This window comes from Passer domesticus, chromosome 1 (genome assembly GCF_036417665.1).
Source record: "Passer domesticus isolate bPasDom1 chromosome 1, bPasDom1.hap1, whole genome shotgun sequence".
Taxonomy (NCBI): domain Eukaryota; kingdom Metazoa; phylum Chordata; class Aves; order Passeriformes; family Passeridae; genus Passer; species Passer domesticus.
The window spans coordinates 43,527,263-43,548,968 of NC_087474.1; the positions used below are offsets into that span (position 1 = coordinate 43,527,263).

The 21,706-nt window shown below is 42.0% G+C and overlaps 1 long non-coding RNA gene across 1 annotated transcript in view; it reads left to right on the plus strand.

Moving 5' to 3' along the window:
- The window catches only part of LOC135298866 (uncharacterized), a 107,634-nt gene that overhangs the window by 1,588 nt on the left and 84,340 nt on the right, over positions 1–21,706 (plus strand). Inside the window, exon 2 of the long non-coding RNA XR_010360931.1 lies at positions 9,046–9,125. This is a non-coding gene — a long non-coding RNA (uncharacterized LOC135298866). The remainder of the gene's footprint in view (positions 1–9,045; positions 9,126–21,706) is intronic.

Here is a 21,706-nt window from a genome sequence, read left to right on the forward strand (position 1 = left end):
CCCTACAGCAATGCTCTTAATATTTACTTTAGTCTGGCAGACTGACAAAAGTCCCCCGCCCAGACATACTGAAATTGTATGGTCTTTGAGACATGCAAAATGGTGTGCCCAGGAAGCCCCAAGAGGTTTAGTCAAGTATTTGGCAGCATGCAAATTGAAATGATCTCACAGTGATACCAACCATCTTCCAGGATGACCTGCAGAGCACTTTTCTTTTTCTTCCCCATGGCAGCCTCTCGTCTATAGCCCAGACACGGGCTATACTATACTGCTACGCTGCACACACACCCCAGTCATACACAGGTCACTCCCTCTTCCAGTGCCCATGTGCTTGTCTCCTTGGCATTCCAGACAGATGGGCACATCCAGCTGTTGGTGACCTCTTGCTCATGAGCCATGAGGACAGGGAGGGGTGGGAGAGGCAGGGAGAACCTGGGCTCTGCCTCAGCCTACCCAAACACTTTCCCTTCTTCTCCCTTCTCCCTGTGAAAAAAGCACCTGTTGGCATTACATTGCATTTCATTATTTATACATGAAGGAAAGCCCTTTGGTGGGTGCTTGGTGGTGTCGTATGAAACACAGACACAAGTCACGTCTGGTTCTGACTTAAGCATGTGGCTGGAGGCTTTCAAAGGATCAATTTTCTTAATGCCATATTCTTTACTGACCTGCGACAATCTGTGTAACCTTGTTAGTCATTCTCCTGCATCTTATTAAATCTCTCAGCCAGTGCCCCTTGGGACACAGCTCTGGGTCACCTTTTGTCCTCCATGTGTGTCCCTTGGAGGGGACTCATGAGCTAATAGATGCAGCAAAGAGTCAGGAGTCAGGATACCAAGATCTCTCTTTCCTTTGCTCCTCTATTCTGTGTGACCTTTGCATACTCATTGCACTTGCTGGTAAAATAGGATAGATTTTCCTTCTAGGTGCTCTGAGGCTTAATTAATTAATGTGAGACCCTGATTTGGAAGGTCCTTTAGAACCACAAAGTATTGTATTGCATTCTGCAGCTTGCAGTTTTTCAGTGGGCCAAGAATAGGTTTGTCTGAGCGATGTTCAGAGTAAAACCTGCACTGTCTGCCTCAGCTGTAGCTTCCACAGAGAGCACCCAAGGGTGCATTCCTGTGGGGGGTTTAGGTAAGGAGAACTTACCCTCACCCCACCTATGAAACATACTGCAGACCCCTGGCTTACACAGGTGTCCCTCGAGGACCTGGCATAATGACTTTTTTCCAAGGATTATCAGGGAGAATGCTAATTCTTTCCTTCCTTCCTTCCCTCCCAAAAGAGAGGAGTGTTGCAGAGATCAGCTTGAGGCTGTTGCCACCATTGGCATGTGCTGATGACTCCTGCTTTGGGTCAGGTCTAGTGACTGAGGGATGCCAGCCTGAACTTCTCTTTGTTGTTTTTTCTCATTGAATTTGGGTCCAGGGGCACCTTTCAAGTACTTTAAGTCCAATCCCATGGATTGTTTGATCTATGTTTGACTTTAGCTCAGCTCTCCTGAGCTTAATACATAATGTATGGTATATGCCCATGCATTATTAACAGCTCTACAAGTTCATTGCACAGGGCATTTTCACTGTTCCTCACACCAGTGGGCTTGACTGGGTCTGAAGACAGTGAGAGTGCCTTGTGAAGGTCTTCCCAAGGAATGAGTTTCACCTGTAACTCTATATGTTGATGTGGTTTGTTTCCAATGTGATCGCTAGGTCATTGAATTAATACTGCTCCAGGAAAAAAAGGAAAAATTCCCAGCTGCTGGAGGCTACTGGAACAGATCTTCTGCAAGATACTTCAGTTGCCTCAGTCCCAAGCATCTCCATCCCAAACAGAGGATCTAGGGGCCTTCTAGTTAAATGAAGACTGAGTTTCTGAAGAATTGTGTGGCAGGAGGCTAAAGGGCTGTGGATGCTCATCACACCCCACCCTCCACCCCCTGGTAATGTACTCAGTGATAGCACTGCTTCTGCCTCACGGAATCACAGAATGGTTTGGGCAAGAACTGACCTTTAAAGGCCATCTGTTCCAACTCCTCTGCAGTGAGCAGGGACATCTTCACGTAGACCAGATTGCTCATAGCCCTGTCCAAACTGACCTTGAATTTTTTCAGGGACAAAACATCCACCATCTCTCTTGGCAACCTGTGCCACTGTTTTACCACCTTCATTGTCAAAAAACTTCTTCTTTGTACCTAATCTAAATTGACACTCTTTTAGTTTAAAACCATTGTCCCTTGTTCTTTAATGGACCTTACCCTTTCTTTCCCACCAAGGCATGCTCAGATGCTTTTTGCATGCTCAAGGTCTCTTCATGTGGGCATCTCATTGGCAGAGTTGAGTGTCCTGTTTTCTACTCCACCACAGAGTCAGTGATTCATCCATGATCTGCAGTAGAGCTGGGACAGCTGCAGGCTCCAAAGCTGCTTGTGCCACTTGGCATGCCCATAGGTACCAAGTACGTGATTTTGAAAAGTGATGGGGACTGCAAGTTCATTTTACTACCAAAATGTGTGGCCAGGTAATACCTCTGTCTCTTGCCTTGAGATGAAACACCCGCTCTTTGATTTCACAGTCTGCTCACAGCAGTGGGGGCATCACAGTGTGGTGTTTCCACAGCAGCCACGGGGGCCCTGGGCACCCCTTGCCATAGGGGGGGACAAGAGTGCCCTGCACTCCCCTCACGGAGGGGGTGACAGCTGAGGGGTGCCAGCTTATGGGACAGAGCAGGCATGGGGGTGTTTCACATTGTTCCCTTGAAGCAACACATCAGTATGGATGAGCATATTTGCAATAAGCTCTGCTTGGCTGTTCCTTTGCTGCCCTGTACCCACACTGCCAAAGGTATAGAACTGGCCATAATAAAACTGTGCTGTTACAGGCTGGGTGGCAGCACTTCACTCTTGTGTAGGTAGGGACCCTTACCTTTCACACTTCTGACTCCGTTGGACTCCCTCCCATGGAGAGGAGGGAGTTGCATAAAGCCTGGCAATTATTTCCCAATGAAGAGTGTTATTAAAGTGTTTGCCCAAGGACTTACCCCTAAGGAGAAATCCCTACATTACCTTTCCAACTCAGCCTGTGATGCAACAGACCCTTTGCATATGACAGGCTGCTTCCTTTGCCTTAGAGTCTCAAGAGAAATAAATAACCTACTCCATCTGATGCTGTCTGACTCCTCTGGAAGTGATGGTCCCCCTGAGACTGATGTGCAGCCACACAAGCATGATGAGAAACCTTGGAATCTTGATTCCTTGTGGTACATGTCCTTGGGGGAACATGTGGCAGACTTGCAGAGCCACCATCACTTTTGGGATGGGCCAGGCAGTGCTAGAGGCTGTGATGAAGAGGAAGGTTGGGCAGCAGAGACTGGGGAGGAGAGGAGTGGGATTTGGGGCAACAAAGTGGTGTCATGAAAGAAAAGAGACCAAGAAAAAGTGCAAAATGATTAGGTTGTCTTGCCATCATTGTTTGCCTTGTTTGCCTTGTTTTTTGGTAAGTGCAGAGAGGTCTGTAATTTCCCCCCAGAATTAGGCTGGTGGAGGTCTTGTCGTACCTCCGGGCTGGTTTTCCTGTGTGATAGTCTGCTTGTAGTTTGTGGACACTGAATAGCATTGCTCAAAAAACCAAAAAGAAAGTTTAAAGGAGAAAAGATATTGCAACATGGAATTATTCATGGAGAAAAAAACCTTATGATGGGATATTCTACAAAATGCTGTGTGTGGAGTAAGAAAAGTGCACTTCACATCCTTTTGACACCCATCTTTGATGGTAGGAGGTGCTTCATTAAAGGAAAAATATACACAAAAATTTTACAATCAGACCTCAGCAAGACAATCCTGGGGGAGCAGCAAGACACCTCATGGGCTGCTAGAGAGGTGGCACATGAGGACTTTCCATGTCTTGTGTGTGCCCATCAAAGAGGGGACAGACCCGTGCAGGGCCCACCAGGACTTGCACAGCCATACAATGGGGAGTTCATCAGCAGTGCTTCAGCACCAAGCACACCACCATCCTCAGCTCAGGAGCCTGATTTTCCTAAGAGGATCAAGTGTCTTGCAGGGCTTAGGATTTCTTAGGATTATAGATTGAGGGGAGGAGATTAATGGATGAGTCTTTTACCTCTTGAGTTATTCCACACAAGGTGTGAATAAGTAATGCACAGCCACGAATCCAGCTATTGCTTATGTAAATATCATGTGTATGCAATTTATGAAGTTGTAGCACAAATGCTTTTTATTGTGTTATTTAGTATTTTTCTCCTCACACTGGTGATGACTAACACTACATAATTTGGCAGTTTTGAGTTTTAGCATAGGAGGACATTGGGTGTCTCACACACGTCCCAGTGTTAAATAAAAAACAGTTGTGTTATGGAGAGAGGGTAACTGAATCCTGGAAGCACATACAACATACTTGTAAATGCTTAATGAGCTAGTGTTTCTCCCTTTCTTGCTTTCTGATTAACATAGGGCTTTAGCTAATTAATCCATGGATTACATTTATTCAATATTCATCTCATCTATAAGTAATCTTTACTTGAGAGGGTTTTCGAGCAATAATAATAACAATAATATCTGACCTGTGTGTGCATATTTTGATGAGGACCTAAAACTTGTGAATTGCTGGAGCCAACTTTAACAATGTATCTGAGAGAGTCATTTAAAAGTGAGAGACCACTTCCAAACACTTACTTGCTTCTCTTGAACTGTTAAAGAGAACTGAATTCTATTAAAAAACCCAAACCAACCATAATCATGTTTTCCAAGGTCTCTCAGGCATGCTTCATAAAAGTTAGCTCCAACCTGACTTTTGACCGTGTCTGGGTTTAACTTTGCTAAAACAAATTTCTTACAAAGCCATGAAAATCCACCTGGGGCTACATGCTAACCTGAGCATCTATCTAAGCAGAGGTTATCCTTGCCCTCACGTAATCTCTGCAATGCTGTAGTTTTATTCTGCATTTTGGTACCGGGATCTGGAGTGCACTCTGACAGAGCAGCATGGAAATGCTCAGAGAGGAAGGACTCACCTGCAGCATTGACTGCAAACATATGGAAAGAGAGTCTCATTACCTTAAAATAATCTGGGAAAGAAATTTCTCAGCTCTTTGCAGACTTTGAAAATAACCCTCTGGCTCCCATAGGGAGTGGTAGATCTGGACTGTGGCTGAAGGCAGTAAAATGATGCCCTATGCTCTCTGTTCGGGGTGGGCATTAGTTACTTGTGAAGATGACAAAGTCCCACTGGAAGAAGTTGTGCAAGATTAATCTTGTGGTGTTGGGGGTGCTCAAGAGAATTGTTATCTTGGCCCATGAAAATAAGCTTTATCTGTGTAATCCCAGCCCAGGGTGGGGGGAACAAGGTCCTCAGAGGCATAAATATTGCTTTTTTATTACTTTCCTGTTGTTACTTCATAACCTCAAGACACAGCCAGGAGTTTGCTGTGAAGGAACACAACAAGGTCTGCTAGCCATTAGCCTCTTTTAGCTGAAGAACTGCCACAGAACTGCTAATTCAGGTGCCCTGTCAGGAAGAACTAAACCAAAACAGGGGGAGGATGTGCACCAGCAGGTCCTGGAGGTATGCCAGCGCAGAGAGATATCTTGGAATGCCAGATCAATCACAGGACAGAGACCCTCAGTCTTCCACAGTCTTCCACTGACTCTTGTCATGTAGGAGCCAGTAAAGATTTTTTTTTCCCATATGTGCTCATATCACCCAGCTGTATAAGATTAGAGCCTCCCATCTGCAGCAGCCTTGTGGGAAACACTGCAGTAATTAGGACCCCAGATTAATGCAAAACACAAGCCAGTATCTGCCAGCTCACTGCCATTTCATTTTCACCTACTCCGTGTCTCAGGCTTAGCACATGCTTGGAATCATCCTGGATCCAGGTGAGCTGTGTTCTCCAAACACAACATGAAGGTGTTTAGCAGTGGTGCTGCTCAGACAATGTGTGTTGCTTCTATATCATTCCTCCTCAGTGCTGGCATTTTGGGGACATGCTTTGAGGAGAGGAGGCTCTCGTTCTTCCAAAAAATGGCTTTCATCATGGACTTTGAACCTTGCTAACTAAGTGGCATTGGAAAAACTGTTCTGATTTCTAACCAGATATAGACACCCCTACCCATGTCCCACACTCCTTTTAGGAAAAGGAGGCAACACAACATATTTGCCAACACATTACTCCATTTATGCAGAGTAAATGAAATCCAAAAATTATGTTCTCATGAAGTTTCCAAGGACAAGAAGAGAAAAGAATTAAAACTAAAATCTTCTGGACTAATCTAAAGCATGAAATGAGTCAACACTCTCATGCAGGACTTAAATGGAAAATTATTTTGTCATATAGTATTTATGTGAGAAGACTTATGGTTTAGAGAACATGTGTGCAAAACCAGAAGAGAGCGTGTTTTTTGCACAGATTATGAGGTAGGAGGTATTTTTTGAGGAACATTTTTGCTGGGCTTCTTTTCCACCTTTTACTCCTGCTCTTCTGGAGGAAAATTTCAACAAGGTCCCCTCAGCTTTGTAGGGGCTCCCTGAAAGGGCATAAATGAAGGTCACAGTGTGAGAAGATCAGGAGAAGAGGACTTGAGCCTTTTTTATTGACTCCTGTCCAGCCCCTGCAGACACAGAGGTGTTGCAGCTGCTGGATTTCCCCTTCTTTTGTTCTGGGTCTGAGAGGATTTCTGTGGGGGAGAAAAAAAAACCCCACATTTTTTCTAGAATCTCTTTGCCTGAAAAGCAACTAGTTTCTTTTTCCTTTATTTAGAAATTAGAGAGAAAGGTGCCTGACAATCCAGTCATGGCAGGAAGATCTTGCATGCTCTAATCTCTTTCTAAAAGCTCCCAGAGAAGCTCTGCTTTCGTTTGCATCAGCCAGACCCTCCGCTGCTACAAACTCTTAAAGCTTTAGTGACTTCCATGAGGATTTGCCACCAGCCATGGGTTTGTGCCAAATTGCCCTAGGGCTTCTGCTGGATCATAGGCTCAGAGATGCACAGGATTTTGAGGGGTTTTTGAGAGGATTTTGACTCCACTCTTTGGGAGTCGGATGGTCCCTTTGAAGGTTACTGCTTGTGTCAGAAAAGAAGAGCTAACAGGGTGACTGGGAGTCAGAACCAGTATCTCGGTTTAAATGATATCAAGGCCCTGATATTTATATCCTATATATATATATATGTATTTATTTATTTATTTATTTATTTATACTGGATAAATATGAATTTATACTGGATGAAAAAGTCCAAACCCACAGGCTTTTCTGCCACTGTAGGAAAAATAAAGCCATATTGATGAAACGTTGGATTACTTTTTTTTATTAGGTTTTCCAGATAAGTTTTAAAAAATAATGAATTGCAGCATCATGGTGGAGGACAGAAGTCACATAACACGCGAGCTAGCTGAGACAAAAGAGGACAAATTTGTTTGAGTAAGAGGATTTGGCATCCGAAGGGATTCTTTTAGTACATTTACATCACGCTATATAACTGCTTCCTCCTTTTCCTCGGTGTCAGTGCGATGAAGAGTTGTGATGAGCAGACAGTGCCCACAAGAGCTGTATCCCTCCCGTGCCCCTGTGGAAGCCGGACTGCCCGTGCCATGCTCCCGCTGTATTCCCAGCTAGCCCGGCAGCGACGCGCCACCAAAACGAGTTTCAGCCCGCGGAGGGTTTCCGCACAAGGCAGGGAGAGGTGGGATGAGGTGTCGAGGGAAGGGAGCGCATTTCAGGGGGATGGCCCGTCCTGTGCCCGAGGATGGGCTCGGGAGAGGCGGGGAGCAGCGGCGTTGGCCCCGGCTGTGCATCCCGCGGGATGCCCGGCACCTCCCTCTGGCGGCAATTCCTCCGACTCCGCTGCTTCCCAGCCTCCCCCGGAGGAGGCAGCAGGCGGGATCAACGAACGGGGGCTGCTTTATAATCAATTAATTAAATATATGAATGTATGAGCTTATTCTCTCTAGCATTTTTATATCCTTTTCATAAAATCAAGCAATCACAGTCATACTTTTTGTGCGTGTGGAAGAAGGAACTGTTGGCACATTTGGTTGTCCTGAAATGTAATAACTGTAATTAGTATAAAATGGTACAACTGGGTCTTAGATTTTTTTTTTGTATAACTTATTGAGATGGGAAAATTTGTTGAGAATTCTTAAAAAAATAATTTATTCATTTGAGGTTTCTCACAGTTCTTGAGGAATGTGTGTAATGAAGGGGAAGTAATTTTGTTTGGAGGAGAAAAGCATTTTTATTTCTTGTTTGATATAACATGGTCAGTAGTTGACTTAAACAGGAGACTGGTGAGATTGTCTTACTGTCCTTTTCTTGCATGTGACACATGCACACAGATTGCAAAATCTTGACAGAATGTGCTATTTAATGTCTATTCTTTTGTGAGAAACTGGTATTTCTTCTTTTAACAAGCCAAAGGACTTCCCATATCAGCCTCATCTGTATTAGCATCTGAAATTACTATCCTCTGCTCTCTTGGGCAGAATTGAAGCTACAGCCCCAAAAAGCAGAAAAGAAGTAAAGAAAACTACAGGAATTTGAGGGCTTAAACTTTCATTTATCCCAAATGGCTGACATGCCAGGCCATTTGTAATATTAATTTCATATTGTGTAAATCCTTAATAGAAGACTTTTAATATTCTATCTGTTCTATCTTTGGGTGGGTTTTTTTGGGGTTTTTTGGTTTTTTTTTGGTTTTTTTTTTTTTTTAGGTAATATTATTAAATACATTTCTATTGAATTATCTGTTGTCTTTATTTTTTTATATTTTTATAAATCTGTGTTTCCTGTACTTAACAAAAGAGAGATGGGGTTGGAATTCCCACTTTGTTAACAAAAGCAGATGAGAAAAATCTCTTAGGACAATGAACCTGAAGAGTTTTCAAAATTTTCATCTATCACGAAAAATCTCTTAGGACAATGAACCTGAAGAGTTTTCAAAATTTTCATCTATCACAAATATCTTTAGGAAGAGCCCCTAAACTAGTGGGAGAGGGGCTGGAAGAAAATAAACTTATTATTTCCCAGCAGGGTGGTTTGATGAGGCATCCATCAGAGCTGACTCAGCTAGTCAGCCAGTCTGCACAGGAGGGCTGAGCCTGGGATCTGAGGTCAGTAATTCAGCACAATAATAGAAAAGTATTTATACATGGGGGTAAGGCTGTGCAAGTGTGTGAGCAGCTAAGCAACTCACCTGAGTGCAGCCCTGCCATGTGAATACTTTGTGTTAGGCATGGCTTCAGCAACTTGGTCTGTCCAAGTCTCTGATGGCGCAGAAGGGCAGAAATTATACCCCTTAGATTTCTGGTGTAAGTCTAGTGATGCTGGAAAGATCTGCTTTAGAGGTACCTGAAGCTCTTGTTGAAGAAAAATTCTGGTCTCTCTCTCTCTAAATTATCCCAATTTGCTTTTATGATGTCTCATTCTCAAATGTACTTAAGTATCAAATTAATTAATTGCTCTTAACTATCAAATCTTAAGGCAACAGGCCAGAATGTCTTCAGAAACATCTTGATTCTCATTCATAGAAAAATATTCCTTAAATTCAGTGGAAACATTTGTTGTTTGGTCTCATGAACAAATTAAATTTCCAATAAGTAGCAAAGGAAGAAAACTGCCAACAAGTTAGATGCTTTTTAAATGTTAGTTATTTCCATGCTTATTATTAAAAATGATTGTGTATTATTAAATAGTAACTCAGAAAAATATAGTTATAAAGGTCTGTCCTTTCCTAGCCTGGAGTATGTGTCAGATATAATTGGCTTATGAGAAGCTATTGTTTGTATCTGGGGTTTATATAGAGTCACTGTGTATCTGCTGGTGCATTTATTCCCTTTAGATGGTTTGTGATGAAGCTCCCTTTGTTTAGAGAAGTAAAAAGAGGGTAATTTGTTACTATTATTAATAATACATGTGTATGACTATGTATTTGTGATCATGTGTTTTTGATGTGTGTTTATGTGCTGAAATTTCATGGCTATCATTAATAGAGTGTATATAGTAATTAATGTGTAATGTAAAACATATCTGCATGCCTCTCCTACTCTATGGCCATGGCTTCATGTTCAAATTCTTTTGAGCTTACAAATACATACATTGCCTTCACCTTCTGGAGGATTCAGGTTTTGAGTTGGAAAAATCAAGTGTTAAAACTAAAATTGAGCTGGTATGGATGAGGTTTCCAGCCTCACAATGAAACTGGATTTTTTGCAAAGCTTTAGAATAAATATTGAATGCAGGTGTGTGCAAACAACCTTTTCCATCATCTTGTCTGTGTTACCATTTGGGGCAATTCATGATCTTCTGGAAGATGAAACAGGCTGGCTTTAAGCTGGGAAAACAGTTTCTGGCAAATTCCTAAGAAATATTTTCTTGTTCACTGGGCAGATCAGCCTGAATGTTATTGCTGAGCTACTGCTGCTAAACTTGGCTCATGTGGTACTGTAACAAGGGGAAATTTAGCCTGATGCTTTAAATTTCATAAAGTACATAGTCAGTGGCTCAGTTTTTTGGGTGCTTCTCTGATCAGAGACTTTTATTACAGAATTTGTTAAGTCACCCTTGAGTGAGATTGAGATCAGGTGAACTACACTGCCATGAAGATCCAAATGAGAGGGTTTGAAAGATAGGTTATTTAAACAAGACAAAACCCTGTTGATTAAACTATTAATCTTGTGTGTGGAGTGCAGAATGGGTTTTGCTTTTTATTTTTCTTCAACTGCATTGGCCTGCTCCTGAGGCAATTTGTTAGCAAGTGCTCATTTACAGTGTCACTACACAATCATGATTTTGCCTTAATAATCTGCCTTCTGGTTTGTAGTTGCTTGCTATGACAGCAGGACTCTTGTCAAAATCAGTATTAACTTGTTCTAGCCATTGAAGAGAGAGATCAAACTGCATCTATCAAGACCAAATGGACAAAGTCCTAAAAAACCTAATTTGAACTCCTTTTGGACACTATTTTGAGCAAGGAGTTGAACTTGAGACCTCCTGAGGTGTCCTTTCAGCAGGAATGATCTTACTTTAAAATATCATACACTTGTGAGCTAATGGGAACTGTTCTGTAGGGCATGAAGGAGGCGCTGCTAATCTGGACTATATAACCTAAACCTGTAACCTTGGGCTAGAGTTCTTAATCCCTTCTTTTCTTTTCAAAAAGAATGCTAGGGTTCTGTCTGTGTGACAGAGAGAAATGCTGATTACACCTGCTGCTTCCAGCCTGAAACCTAGTCCTGTTTCCCCAGAGCACCAGACTGTTTGTTTTCTTTGGCTTTATAGGAATTTGAAGAGTTTTCTCTAAACCTCATGCCTTTATGAATATGAAAAAGATGTGAAAGGCCTTCATTTTGACCCACAAAACTCAGAATCCTTCTGGGGTTTGCCTAAGACTCAAATTTTTATCCTGTTAAATTATGCTAAAAGAATTTTCAAGTATGTGGCAATTTAAGTTACCAGAATACTATTGCTCATATATGTTGTATTTCTATAGAGAAATATCAGCAAAATTTGCCACAGGAGAAATCCAGCTTTATTCTTTTTTTTGCCACAGGGAAACTGAGCCTGCACGATAATAAACTAGGAATTCCAGAAGGTTAATTAAGTCTTCAGCTTTGGTCTTCTAATTCCCAGATTTGTCCTCTACCTACATTTACTCTCAGGTTTTGCATCCCGCCTTAGGTTTCATGAACATGTGTTTGTCCTGCTAGAGATTTCTGAGTAGGACCAAATTCCCATTGTATTAGATTGCAATTCCCAAACAATTATTAAGACATTCCTTGCTGAATATGCCAGGGTGAGAATGCAAACTAGGTAGAGCAAAAATTTAATTTGGAAGCACCTATATTATCAGTGTCTGACCATGGCCAGAGAGGGAATGTGGAAGCATCGTCTTGGGGCCAGGGGCTCCACTGACTCCCAGCACCTTTTTGAGGGGCAGCATCTTCTGTGAGAACAGTGCTGACCAAAAGGAGTTGTTATGGTAGAGTGAACTAAAAATGTCAGTGCCTGAGGCATGTTGTCACTCCTGACTGTATCCTGGGTGGGTTGAGTGCAGGGGCAGATGAGTAACAGCCAATAGATCCCTCGTTGTCCTTGGGTACATGAGGTGTTTGATGATTTCCACAGCTCAAACAGTGACCCAGGAGGGCAAGCTACTGCCTTTTCAACCAAGACAGACCTAGATGAAACAAAAACTAATTCTATGTGCTTATTTGAGCCAATTTATTCTGCTGTAATTATGATATTGACTATGATGTGTGATCTGAGAAATATTTACCATTGATGGCAGTGGGGTTTCACTTTTGACCCTTTCCCTTCCTCCCTCAGATGCCACAAACTGGTGCTGTCTCAAGTGGGTTTTGTTACGCTGGGAGGTAGAGGGAGGATTCTTGCTGCTTGCTCAGAGAAATAGTGTTGTGTTACTGCACTCACTGAAAACAACTTAGTAATTTACTGAGAATGAAATGTTGCTATTATAATAAAATATATAAATTATAAAAATTAGATTTCTCTGTCAACTAACTCAGAGATTCAAGTGCCTATTTGAATATATATATATGCAAATCTAATGGATGCAAGACTATAAATGAAGGGGAGAGAGAGTGATTGCAGCAGTAGATTTGTGTGGTGATCAATCTATAAAAGTCAAACAGCCAAGGCATTTTTAAAGGAAAATTAGGATATCATTAACAGATGAGTAAGTTTTCAGACAAGATAAAAGGAGGATAAACTGTGGTATTTGCCAGATAAAAGGAAGACATTTGTTTTCAAATCTTGAGGCCCCTCCAAAGTTGCTTGAATAGATTCGCACCTTAAAAAGCATCTCAGTCTGTCTGTCAGAAGAGCCCTCCTGGGTCCCTACAGATAAAATCCAACCTTTTCTTCACATAGCAAACTTCCTTGCTGTGTTTATCACCAGCAGCAGCTGTCAGGATAGAATTCAGGCTGCTCTTCTTCACTCCCTGGAGTTTCTTACAAGCTTGACTTGCTGGATCCTTTTTTTTATTTTATACTTCTCTCAGTTTTGAGGCATGAAAGCATTGTTTGTACATTGTTTTAGCAGAGTGATTCCACAAACAAAAATTGCAAGTGTGCAAATTGGTAGCAGAGGTTGAAAGCACAAGAGACATCCTGTGTGAAATCAAAACAAGCTCTTGTGGATGATTTCAAAGGGAAATTTTGAAAAGAATCTGTTTGTAAATGTCAGTTTTTTTAAAGATATGGGGCAGGATGAAGAGAAGATTGCTTTGAGGAAACAGGACACTTGACTTTAGGAATCTGTAAGCCATCACGTATTAATAGAAGGCAAATGGAATATGTGTATATTCCTGTATTGACTAACACAATCTAGAATTGTAATGTATATATGACTGAAGCAGAAAAAGGCCAGTATATGCTAGGTCATAGAAGATGAATTAAAGAACAACTCCTGGCAGTCAATGGCACTTTTTGATCACTAGCAAATCCATCAATAACCAATTACAATTTACAATCCGCATGCTACAAAAGCCCTGCATCAGATCGCTGTACTGGAGTACAGGCAAGAATGGTGCTGGGGCACCTACTGGCTTCTCAGTACTGCTTGGAGGAAATAAGGATATTATGGAGTATTGTTTTGTTAATTTGCTCTCAATTAAAATGTTATGCTAGAGTGAAAGCAGTCACAGAAATGTAAACCATCACTAGGAGTGCTTCAGTGAACTTCACAGTGAGCACAAAGCACTCAGAAATAAGCAGTGTGAAGTACAAACTCTAACAGGGATATGTACAGTAGTAGGGATGCAAGGATGTCCTGTGGGCTGGCCAGAAACCTCTGGGCATTTTACATTTTGGATTTCACAGTGGTGGGACACATTGCCTTTTTATCTGAATTTATTTCTTTCGGAGCCTCTTATCATGAGTTCTGGTACATCTTCAACCAACTTGCTGTGACATGAAATGCTTTGCAAATTCTTCTCAAGAATCACAGAACTGCAAAACAGAAGGTTATTCTTGTGAGTTCTTGCAGATTCCTTGCTCTGTGAATATATACATATATATGTGTGTCTGTGTGTATATATATCTCTATTTCATTCATGTGGAAATAAGGTTGTGATTCATATGTAAGGATGAGGACCTCAATGATGCCTAGAGGTTCAGAAAGTATAAATCATCTTTCTGTACTGAAGAACAGAAGATCATTACCATTCCTATTCAGTGTTAGAAACCTGGCCAGATCTGTATCCAAAGACACCCGTGCTGCCTCCTTTTGTTAGCTGTGCATTTCCCCAGACAAGCCTAGTTTAGAAATGCTGGCCAAAGCAGAGTTAGTGTTGGTTTGAGTGCAGTCAGTGTTTTTAGGAGATGTCATTAATAAATCACTGTCAAGTGTTCAAGTCCACAGTTCAGCTAGGCCACTTTGTTAGCATTAGGGAAAGCTAACCAGATGGAATTTAAATATGGGATAACACACAAAGAATCAGCTTTGGATACAGACTGGAAAAGTGGAGGTGTTAGTTCTCTTGCTAAGCACTGTAATACTACTGCAGTATTTGTACTCTTTCAAATGTCAATAAATTATCTTCCCAGCACCGTATGAAGCAGGGAAGTCCCTTCATTCCCCAGAAGAAAGGAAAGCTGATGATGTGTTTGTTTGCTGCCTTGTGGTACAGGACAAGGTGAAGGCTGGCTGGGCCATGGCAGTGAGGACATGGGATTCTGCAAGCTGGCTGGGCAGAATTCACTCTGGGTCATTGCTGTCACCTCTGATGTGGCCTGTGTCTGACTTCTGTCTTCTTTCAAGACAGTTAGCAGAGATGCACGCAGGCTTTTCTCTCTGGCTGCACTTTTTCTGGCTGATGTGTTGAATTTTAAACAAGCTATCTGGGTTTTCTGTCAGTTTACTGTGGAGGGAGTGTTTGCTTCTTGACTATTGATGTGTTATTCTTAAAATGGAATAGAAATAATTACAGTATCCAGCATTTCAAAATACATGCTGTCTAGCATGGCCTGTGAGGCACTTCCTTATTCTCAATAGAGAAAAAGCAAACCTCTGATTGTAGTTCAGTGCATTTAATGTAGGCACGTCTCTTTCTCTATGTGGAACTAGAGGGTTAGAGAAAGAAAAGAGGAAATTATTGGAAAGATTCCTGCTGCATCCTGGTTTTCTTTCTTTCCCTCCCCCAGTGTTTGAAAAATTGCTATCATTGTTAATGGTCAGACCCTCTGATCTCTAATTAGAGAGAATGGTCAAAATGAGAGTAAAAATTTCTGAAAAACAAAACTAACCGAGGTCAAGACTTCTTTCAGTCTTTGTGTGGATGCTGAGGTCAGGGGTAAGATATGGGCTGCTTCTGATTAAATATCCAAGGTCATGCACAGCAGAGCAAGCCATGCAGATTTTGAAATGCAACGTTGACCATGCAGAGGAACAAAATTTCCAAGGAAAACAATAGTGTGAATTAAGTGTTAGCTCCTGATGTTGGAGAGCGATGGTCAGCAGGGAGCTTGCCCAGCTCGAGGGGCTGAGCACGTGATGCTGCTGGCACAGGACTGGATCATTTTCCCAGAGGGAAGGAGGCAGCACAGAAGTCCCTCTGAGTTTTTTATCCTCCCAAACTTAGGTGGTGACAGACTCACCTCCTCTGGTTCTGCAGCATTTAAGCAGATGAGATCCATAATTATTCTCTTGGTTATTGTATAAATACTCCTGGAGCGGCAACATCCCTCGTGTGTGGAGCAATATTGACTGTGCCTGCAACTGGTCATCTGGGTGGAAATGGATGGAAACTGGGAATTAGGGGTACAAAAAGCCTCTGAAAGCTTGGAAAAGCATTTGAGAAGTGCTGGTGTGTTTGACATTACACAGCACTGGCAACATCAGTGCCCTGTGTGCAGGACTTGCTTGTGATGGCTTGGCTTTCTTGGAGTTTTTCATAGTCCCATAAAGGAGATAAGCTTCTTGTTAGCTAACAAAACAAGCTGTGTAGTTTAATTAGCTCCCTGGGAAGGGAAAATCCCCATGGATTTAAGGTATGGCAAGACACGTGGATTTAAAGAAGCTCTGCAAGCACAAACCACATTTCTGGCTGATCTCCTGACTTCCAGTCACAGAGAAATTTTTTTGTCCTTCTTACTGGGCCTCTGTGCTGTCTCCCTGTGTTTTGCAATGTAAAGGAAGCAATGCTTTTACTTAATGTAAGTTTTTAAACTTTTTTTAATCAGCATTCTTGACTGAAGTTAGCAGAAGCCTCCACCTTTCTGCCCCACCACCTTCAATTTGTGTATCCCAGGAGGGGGCTGCTACTCTGCTGACTGGCACATCACTCACCAAGCTGTGTGCTGATCTTCCTCCATGGGAACCCTTTCCTGAGAATCACACTCAATTCTTAAACATCTGGCAACAGATTATGGTTAACTGCATTTTCAGCAGTTAAATCCAAAGTTGCCTGCCCCAAGGGACTCAGAAAAAGGAGAGAGCATCTGTTAATTTTTCTTGGGCTGTATTCCTGCACCACCTTTGTGGCAATCTGTTGCTTAGTCCTGAAGTGCAGTATCAAGTATCCCACACTCAGCACAAGAACCAGAGAGCCCAGAGAGGTGTGTCCATCCCCATCATCCTCCTGCTTTTGCAGTTTGTGTCAGAAACTGCTCTTCAGTCCTGGAATCTCTGTGGTGCTCCTTGTAGTCTGACCTCTGCCTCAGGGAAAGTATCAGAAGGTGTCTCATTTTCTGATCTGTGGTTACAAGTTCAGACACCTGGTTTCATTTTCACATTACTTGTCTCTGAAACAGTCAATATTTATTAATCAGTTAGTATCTGGTTTCTTACTTCAAAAAGAAGGATGGACTTATGTATGGACTAAAAAAAATTGATATTTCTATACAAACCTGCATAAACCTAGCTTAGGATGACTTTTAGAAATAGTCTCTCTGGGAATGGTAGAAATCCTGGTTTTGGGTGGTTCCCAAATCATTACAGGAGAACAGGTTTTCACAATTGTGATGCTGTAAATTAATATCTCTGAATGGGGAGGTGCTAAAAAGTAAAAAATCGTATTGTAGCCCTATTCAGGGGGTTTCCCACTGGAACTAGAGCCTGAGGACTTCCCATCCCTGAAGAATTTCTTCTGGCAGATGTCCTAATCCTGACCACCAGAGAGACAGGTATCAGTCCAGTTAAATGCTGGGCAAATAATTATGAATCTTGAATTTGTCTTTCCCTGTCACATGGGTCAAGTAATTTAATTTTATTTATTAGTGGATGCCTAAATTTTTGGCTGGATTCAAGTATTTTGTTTCTTGGAAAGCTAAAGACTTTGCACAGCTAAGATCCAGCACATTTCAAGCCACCTTATTCTAGCAATCATTGTAGAAAAAAAACTTTCTCCTTCTATTTAGTCTTTACTTGGGATGAATCTTGTTGTCATGAATATATAATTTGCAATTTTACCTGATAGTTTGGGTTCATCTCTAAATGTATGTGTGTTTTTCTTTGTAAGTCCAAGAGGATTCTTACCAAACCAGGTGCAGATAAAGTTATGGATGTAGTTTCTAGATTGAACTGCATTCATTGAAAGATTTAAGGTACAAATTGCTAGTTCAAAAATTATTATTTAATGAGCTTTTGCCAATTAATAAAAATCTTTCAAATGTATGCAGAAGCAGTATCCTGTTATATGTATCCAGAAGCATCTTGTTTTATGCCTCGTGTATGCATAGAAATGTTCAGAGCTTATTTCAGCTTGGGGTGTTTCTTTTCTCCTGTCCCAGACATGTCTTTGCTGTCTTCATAAGTGCCTTATTTCCCACCATCTTCAGAACTTTGCTGGCCCCTTCATGTTGGGTGCTTTGTGATGGCAAGGAGCCTGGGAGTCCTCCCCTGTAGGAAGTGCAGTGCAGGGAAGGTTCTGTGGCCATGGCAGCCTGAGCTGGGCTTCGGGGCAGTGAAACAGCCTGGGCACTTTAGGGCTGCACAGCTCCCTGGTCCTTGCAAGAACCTGTGCATTTAGCCTTGGGTTTACCTTTGAACATAACCCCTGTGGTGCTTTAGCTAGTCATGAACTGGTTTAGGTTGGTACCTCTAGGTTTCCAAACTGCCCACCATGTCAATTGTAACATCCCCACAGGACACTGATGCTTGGGGCTGCTGTTCAACGATGGATTAAACTCAGAGCAGCTTTGGAGAAGATCAAAACTTGCAAATTTTAACCCCCTGCCATGTTCACATCCTCTCTGATCTTTCTTTCTCTCTCATTCTCTGAGAATACAGGAGACAATCGTGTTCTTTTTGAGCTTGTCCTATGGAAAAAGCAGTCAAGTTTTCTGATCCCATGACACGCAAAAGAAGCACCCTGCTCTCGCAGGAGGAAAGACAAACACTGCTGTCACATCCTCCATGCCACCTCCCTAAGGCAAATTGTCCTTTAATCTAGGACTAAGTGGTAAATTGAAGCAGAGGACCATGAAGCAAGCTCACAAATTAGTCTGCTTAGAAGGCTGTGCTTTACATATTTGAACATAATTGAACCGTCATGACTAATTCATGGCATAATTCTATGTTGACAGAAAAAGAGCCATCCATTCTGCTAAGATGAAATATCAGGAACTACTTTTTAATCCCATTCTTTCTATCCTAATGGATGTGATCATGAAACAGATGTATTTACTCCTTTTTATACATAAAGGAGTCTTTCTCAATTCTGCACTATAAAGGCATGACTAATGCAATGGACATCAAGAGGAGGCTTATTGTTGTTTATGTGTCTTTGTAAGAGATGTCAAGGTCATTTTTCCTATTGTATCCCAGGCTTGTTCAGCAGTGAAGTTAAAAAAAAAAAACCCTCATAACCACATTTTTTTTTCTGCTTGGATAGTGCAGCAATCTTATTTGCAGGGAGAAGCCTTCTGTTATTCCTACATAGGCTGCATCAAATTGACAGCAATTCTCTTGTAGATGGATATCTGTCTTGCACAGCTCCCTTTCCATTACAGTAGGCAACAGCTGGCTGTGCTGTGCTGGGGCTCTGTATGGAATACCTTGATGCCCACTGTTACTCCCAGAGAATTTCTTTCAGATTCCTTATTAGCCATTCTGTGCAGGTGCAAAAACGAATACTGAAGAAGATTTGATAATTCCTATAAAAGCATCCTGCTGTATAAAAAGGAATAATTCACTCATCCCTCTTTAATGCCTCTCTATAGGCTGATCCTTAGATGTGATACAGTGCCTTCAACACCATGAAAATCAGTGGAAAATTGGAAAGAGGAAAGGAAGCAAAATAGCAAGAACCTCAAGCTTCTGTGCCTTGAGGGTAAACAAGCAGTTTTGCTAGTAATCAGTGGCATTAGATAAGCGGTGTGTGATACAAGACATCAGTGACTTTCTTTCTTATTTTTAATTATTCTATCATGTCTTAGAACTATATGTTCAGCTATACTAACTGACTAAAATGCAAATTCAGTTTTGTCTTTGCTGAATTATTGGGCTGATAAAGAACAAATTCTATCCTCTATCACCCCTTGTTTTACTTCATGCTTGGTAATGCTCTTGAAGCAATTGTATCTGTGAAATAGAGGTTCTTTTGTATTGAGTGGAATTTTACTAGACCTGGACACTAACATAGGAAAACAAAAAAGATTCTTCACATCATCTTTTCTCATATCCAGCACCTCATTTAAAAAAAATTGTTTTAAATCCATTAATGTCTCATGAATCTTTGTTGCAGCTCTAGAGGCTCTGCACTATAACATGTCTGATGATCTTGTATCTTTTCACTTCCAGCTATTCCAATTTATCTGTTTCCTTTAGCTGTTGCTTTTAATATTTATTCTTCTTCTCAGTCTAGCCACTGTTTTTTCAGCTCTAACACCTTTGCTTCTTACAAGCCAAGGCTTGTCTGATCTCCCTCACTGTAATTCTCTCCATGATTTCCTCTATTATCTTCCAAAACAGGTATCTCCACCTCCTTTTTCTATGCCTGGTTTGAAGTCTCCCTGTCCAGGTTTCTGGCATCGCTTGCAGTGCCACCCCACTGTCTGTAGCTCAGATTATTGACTGGGCTTGTGCACACCATGGTTTTTTTTTCATCTGCAAAGTCACCAAGGCACGTTGCTGCAAATCCCTTAGGTACCACAACCTGGAAATGCAGCCAGGGCCAGCATCTTGCTCACACAGGCACTGGTAGCCCCAGACAGGCTGCACAAGGTTATGGTTAAGGGACCTGCAGCTGTGTGAGAAAAGAGTTTGGAAACAGCTTATGTTTCATGAAATTTTGCCAGGAGACTGAGCTTCACCTGAAAGATCCTGCTCAAAAGTGATTGATTTCTGTGTCTGTATGTGTATTTTCCTCCCATGTGTAATCAGAAGCAAAGTGAGCTGCCTTTTCATCCCAGCTACAGGTTTTCTCAGCTCTGACACACCAATCTCCACTTCCTCTCTTTCACTGGCTAATTTTTAGAAAGCAGATCTTGCATCTGGACTAGACTTTGCTTTTAACTTTCCAGGTGAACCAATGCCACTTCTGCTTCTCATATTTTTTGTTTGAGCCCAAATGCTTTCCCTGGTGGCTGCATGGGGCTGCTGCTCACAGGTGCATGTGGGACCTTTTCTTCCCATTTCCCAGCATGGAGAGGACCACATGAGGAGCATGAATCCCTGCTGTGAACCAGGGGTTGTGGTGTGACCTGACTTACCCAAGTGCTGCCCTGCCAACCACCCCAAGAAGACCTGCTGTCTCCTCTCTTTCTGAGCAGTGATTCTTTTTCTGTGATGTGGAGCCTGCTCATCAGCCTGTGCAGCCTGACTGCTATTAAAACTGCAGGTAGCTGTGCTGATTTGCACCTCCCAAGGAGCCAGCCTGTCCTGCTGGCCCATTATTTTAAATGATGAAAACATCAAAAGTGCTTGACTTTTCCTAATCAGAACATCCATAATTTTCTGTGGTGATGTGATATCACTTTTAATTAATTAATTAACTTATTTACTTGTTCTATTTTGTTGAAGAAATACTGTGAAGGTAAATTTTCTTCCCACCAATGCCAGATTCACTGTGACACAACTAATAAAAAACTGGGGGGGCACCTCTGACCTTGTGTAGTGCTGATGCAAAAGGAGCAGGGTTTCACCCAACACCCAATCAGCAGCACAAGGGGTGCTCCCTTGGAAGCTCCCCTGGAATTGCTTTGGAGCAGCATCAGCCCCAGCACTGCTGGGTGGTCACCCCTTGGGGCAGGCAGGTGGCCACCCCCGAGCTGCCACCATTGTCCTTCCTGTGGAAACTGTGGAATGCAGGAAAAGCTTGCAGTGTGGCTTCAAGCAGCCAGACACAGAGTGGTTCATTGCTTATGCCAGAGTGAAATGAAAGGAAATCAGTCTCCAAGGGGCAGCTCTGGGAACATACGTGTTTCTTTAAATAAAGATCTTGTGTTATGAGAGCAAGTGATGCCATAGGTAGGGAGTGATGGGCTCGTTGCCATGGGAACTGCTCTTTCTACTTGAATAACAAAATCAATAATTGCCGAAAATCTCCACTGTGTGTTTGGAGTTTGGTCCCCTTTTTTCATGTAGGTTTTATGAGAGGGGACACGATGAGTTCTGCAAGAAAACAAAATCTCTGTGAGTGCTCTGTGCTGTTTCCTGCCCATCTTGGGCCCTGTGTGGAGATAAATTAAAGCCATACCTTAATTTAAGCAGATGGAGGCTTTATCCTGCCAT